Here is a 6,000-nt window from a genome sequence, read left to right on the forward strand (position 1 = left end):
TTATTGCTACGATCACAATCAATTAATTCTCGTTATTGCAGTTTACTATACGCGTAGAATTTCAAATAATAAAACAAGACAGTATTATAAAGCTATAAAAAACAGCCTGTGAAATATAGTAAAATGAAAGACGTCCACTAGTGAAATAAAAACCCGCAATATTAATTTAAGTGCAAAATTCAACTTACTCCAGGACCCGATTACTTGTGCCGTACCACATCCAAAGCACGCTGTTTGTCCAGTTCACGTCAATACGTGTCTGTGCGAAAGATTGCAGCTTAACAAAGGAAGTTATGTGACTTTTGGATTTTTCATGTTTGGCACAAGTGTTGCAAAGATTACAGTATCAGCCACGCGTCCATACATTCTTTTCAGCCCCGAAAAGTAAGCACGGCCAACAAAAATGCAAAGCTTATTAACACTAAAAGTTCGAATCATTGCAGGTCAGAGCCAGAATTTTATTTCGGGATGGGGATCATCCCTTATTAGCAGCCGCCACATAAAGTTGAATCAGTGGGGTTAGAAGTCCTGAAGATGAATCTCAGATTATTACAACGTATTATGCAAAGTGTTTAATCCTGCTAATGAAGTAAAATTAATTACCACTATACACTTTTTAAATTAGATATTTGTAGGATTTCGGGGAGGGGGGTTTCAGCCCCGCCGAGTCTTCCACCTGGTTATGTGCCTGATATGTTTTTTTTTCGTTTTATGTTTAATTCGTTCATCTTCATCACTATTAATCTAAACAGGCGGAATATAGCAACTTAAATTAACTAATATATATATATATATATATATATATATATATATATATATATATATATATATATATATGGGGTTAAGGCGTTCATTCGTCTTGAGATCGTTCGCTGCGGGACGGCGTAGGTTCGAATCCGGCTCTGGTCGGAATTTATTCGGCCTACGTATAGGGCCGGTGGCAACCCACCATCGTGAGGAAATTGGGGAGCTCCGAGTGAGTGAGCGTAATCCGGTCGAGACGACCTACTATAACGGCTGGGGATACGTCGGGCCGACCCCCCGACTATTCCAATACTGGTTGAAGATCTTCACGCTTAGAGGTGACGAAGGAAAGTGTGGGAGGGAGACCGGCAGTCGGTAGGTAAGCCAAGGCCCTTCATGGGCTGTCGCGCTAAGGGTTATTATTTTATATATTTTATATATATATATATATATATATATATATATATAAAATTTATTTTTGATATCTTTCCCTTTAAAGATATTCAGTTCCGTGAAAGAAGTATTCTCCCTGCTTTTGAAGATTAGAGAGGAGAAACAATCACTATTTTTGTAAATACAAGGATGGGGGGAGTCAGCAACCCTTCATCTTCAATATTTAAGCTTTTCCCTTTTGATAAATTTATGTTCAAGTAACAGAAATCAGCAAGACAGAAGCAAATGTAAAGTGAAAATTAGCGTAGAATTGGTTTTGCCCATGTTATTCAGTTTTCCTGTTCTTCGCACTCTACCGGGTATGTTTTCCCTAGTTCAGAGGAGGGAACGGAAAAGGCTCTGAAGGTTGAGAGTGCGACCGGTGGACTCTCACAAGAAGGAGGTTACCCTGGGCACGGAATCACAGCGCCTGAGAAGAAGTGTTTCCTCCCCCTCTTTCCTCTCTCCTCCTCCTCGCCAAGGGTTGTAAGGGAAACGGGAGGAATGACGTCAGGGTGAGATTCCCTGATGTCATTCCACCGGCTAGAGAAAGGTTCGCGGACATTCAGCGGCAAACGGTTGGAAGCATTCGCGCGCTGGAAGCAAAGATATGTATGCATCGAAATTGGTTTGGAAGAATATTGGGAAGAAATATATATATATATATATATATATATATATATATATATTAAAAAAATACAGCTGGGTCATCTGCGATTACCTAGATGACCCAGAGTATACGCCGCTGGTGTGAACAATGAACATTAACTAAATAAAGTTCTTGGTTCGTTGTAAGCTGCTAATGTATAGACAAAGGCTAGGCGGACAAGAACAGTCACCAGTCCGCCTTCCCATTGTTTACCGCCGCACGGAACGTTTGAACTTCTGAATTCAAACGACAATAAGCTTAATTATTTAAAAATACTTTGTTGGTAAGAACAGCGAGACAATCCAGATGTGAATTATCGGGAACAAAACCGGAAAAAATCCAACCAATTCCGGGAATCGAACCCGGATCTCCTGTGTGGTTGTCAGACATCCTACAGACCAGACCACCATAGAGTTTCATACTTTAATTATTTCAATTTATTTTAATAAATTGTCTTGTTTTCATGTATTTTCTTCGCCCTTAAAATGTCTCACCTCCTTGACTACACGATTATTTCGTAAGAAAGAAACAAAAAAATGCTCCCTAGAATTTGTTACAAATCGAATGACTAGTAAGTAATTTCGTTGTTTTGCTTTCATAAATAATATATTTACAGTATGTAGATCTCAACTACTTAATAGTAGTAGTATTAGTAATATTAGTAGAAGTAATTCAACTAATTGCGGGACGGCGTAGGTTCGAATCCGGCTCTGGTCGGAATTTATTCGGCCTACGTATAGGGCCGGTGGCAACCCACCATCGTGAGGAAATTGGGGAGCTCCGAGTGAGTGAGCGTAATCCGGTCGCGAAGTTCTACAACGGCTGGGGGTCGGTCGGGCTGACCACCCGTCCCCCTAGTCTGGCTGCAGATCTCCACGTCTCCTTGGTGGCTCGCGTGGGAGGGAGGCCAGCAGTCGGTAGGTAAGCCTTGGCCCAATATTGGGCTGTAGCGCTATTGGATTATTAATATAATTCAACTAATTAATTATAAGCATTATGAATTAATTATGAGTATTATTATTTAATTAAAGTAATAATAAAACAACGGTAATGTGAATTTGGAAATAGTTTTGAAATAACCCCCCCCCCCTTGATGAAATCCTGATGATATCCTGTGTACGATATTGGACACTACTGTGGACTCAACTGAAGAAAGTTGCTTGTGCTCCATGGAGATGGCGATTTCACACTTTTTCCATACTTGTAGTTTGCACTATTTATATATTTTTACTGTCCGAAGAATAGACCTTGCACCAGCCTGACAGTGACAGCGGGTTTCACCTGCACTACACCGAGTGTCAAAAAGTTCAGCGAACTAGACGGGGTTAATACACACCGGAAAATGCAGAATAGCTAATCCTCTGTGCAGTCGTATGTAGCTAATTTGCATTTTTGTATTCCTTTGCAGCAAAATTACTCGATTTTCTCTTTTTTTACGAAACTTATTTCTCGCGTCTTCAGTTGCAGACTACAGCGCCATCGTTTAGGTAACTGCGGAAGTTTCTCCTCTCCAGCTTCATACTTTTGTTAACAGATGTCTCTTGCGTCGTTCATATAACCATCGTCATACTTTGAGAACGTTAGCTTGAAAACATGGACGAGGGTGCCGTGAAAGACAGCAAATTAAGTGCCTATGCAAATTATCGTAGTGCTGGGGATGCTTTATGAGAATTATCTTAACTAGGAAAAATGCATGACCCCACGTTCCCCCTAATTTGAGCACTGCTGACCCCCTGAGAGAAAATCCTGCTGTCGACTTTGATTATGACGGAGAGCAAAGTTCAGTGTGCGAATTAAGTTTTTGCTTTGATGGGGATGCCCACTCGGTGCGGTGTTGTGATTTCCTTTCCGGGGGAGCTAAGACTTTTAGATAGGGTGACCATAATATTTTGACCCAAAAACGGGCCCACCCCCCTTCCAGGAAAAATCGGTTAGGCCTAATTATAAAATTATTATTATTATTAAAGAATTATTATTATTTATTAAAGCAAGGATCACGTAAATGATACATCATAAACTATTAATTAAATATGATCTCCCTTGTCAAAAAGTATTAATTATTTAATATCGGTATAATTTACATCGCATTTTTCGTCCTTTCTCATCAACCTTTGATGTTAGTCCTACGCTGAAGTTGGGTAATGCCAGAAGTATTTAGAAGAGGAACCAATCTTCTTGACATCAGTTATATTATTCATCAATAGTTTACAAGTCTCCCCGAAAACTTTGTGAATTTGTGTCAAGACGCAGGAATTTTAGATGTGAACGTCTGATACGGTTCAGCAGCAGTATTCAGCCCCGATGCAGAGATACGTAACCCAGTTTTGTGAGTAGAAGATGACCCGTCAGAAGGCAAAAGACCTATTAAGAACACAGAAAAAGGTGAGTAATGATAAAATTGATTGATGGGGGCAGGCACGTATCCAGGAATTCCTTTCGGGGGGGGGGGGGGGCTCAAAACCATTTTTTAAGGGGTATAGTAAGAACCTCACAATTGCATGTTCAAGACCAGTGGTGGCAATTGGGTTCCAAAACGGGGGGCGGGGGGGGGGGTTGCGGAGGGCGTTGCAAGGAAAGTTTACTTTCTCTTGGTAGACAAGGCTTAACATTAAGAGGCCATAATGTTGAGGCAAGAAAATAAAAAAATGGGGAGCAACTATCCCTTAAATCGTCGCCACTGTAAGGCTATCATTTTAATCAGAACGTGAAATCGGAACATTTTTTACCACTCGACTCCTCTGTTTCCATGCATTAACATGAGCTCCCATGTTTGCAGCTCTTATAAAAAGCCAAAACCCACCAAATTGTTCAGATTCAGGCCTTAGCACTCACAAGTGTTCAAAAATGCCTGCCACAGCTTCCGCTGTCTTGTCATATATCGGCACGAAACAAAGGAAGTCTTCTCGAATACAGGTGGATCACGAAACAATTAATGCACAGTGAAAACCCTTCCGTTCCCAACACATGTAATGTCTCGTCTCCCAGTATGATCAAATGCTTACTCATTTATCTCCATTGACCTGCCCAAGGGAGGGTTGGTGAGGTCATAACCCAATTTGACCCTGTCAAAGACAGGAAAAAAATGGCAAAATCAGGACTGACCTCCAAAAATAGTATGCGTAACCCTTCTCCCTTCCGAAAATCCTGGGCACGCCTCACTTTATCTCTGACACATTTTATAAAATCAACTCACCAGAAGTTTTTATCATTCCGTATTGGAGATTGAAGTAAGATGCGTTCTTCCTGCAGGTTTGGATATGATCCTTTAGGGTGCTGTTGTCTGCCTGCTTTCACACCTAACCTTAACAAGGACCTAATTTTCCATCCTTGTGACTTGGATTTCAAGACTTAGGCAGGTTTCAGACCGAAGGGTCACGCGATACATGTCGATTGGAATGGGCCAATCAACAGCAACGTTTCACACCGTAGCGACACAAAAGGCCGCACAAACCTAATCTTCAGGCGACACGGTGTGAAATCTCCCTTATTAGGCCACTGTCATTGTCACCTCGAAGTAGTAGCTCTTGTTGACCACAGAAAAAAATTCTCCTCAACCGGTGGGAATGCTCCTCAGTTTTCTTCTCTCTCCTATATTTTCTGTGCTTGTTCACTATACAGGCAACACCTTACGATTTTATATATACAGGACATGTACTATGTAGACATTTTAACGAAAAATCGGTTAAAGTCAAGGATGGCTAGGTGGCTCAGTTAGTAGAGCCCTGATTTGGGTCCTGGTAGAGCCTGCAATTTCCACCTAAAATGTCTACATATGCAACATCTTGCTTTCTCTTCTCGACATTCATAAAATTTTCGGCTGTCTCTTTATGATAAGTGTTTGAATGTGTTTCGAACCCAGTAGGCTTAAACAAAAGTATTTTTTATACCATGACTTTCTCGGACTGCATATACGAAATTTAGTTTTGGCAGAACTAAATCATCACTCAAAACTTTGATTTTCAGTTGATCTATGCAGCTTATTTTTGTTTTAATAAACCACTCCAATATCCGGTAATGCTGAAATATTCACTTTAGAGAGAGAGAGAGAGAGAGAGAGAGATGCCTTGATCTCTTCGGCCCTCGAACCGAACTAGCACTACACTGAGGCCCCGGAAGTTCTGCTGTCGTCAATGTCTTCATTTTCGAATCACTATGTCTTATAAAGCAACCAGAGG

The sequence above is a fragment of the Lepisma saccharinum genome, chromosome 23 (assembly GCF_977018435.1).
Source record: "Lepisma saccharinum chromosome 23, izLepSacc3.1, whole genome shotgun sequence".
Taxonomy (NCBI): Eukaryota; Metazoa; Arthropoda; class Insecta; order Zygentoma; family Lepismatidae; genus Lepisma; species Lepisma saccharinum.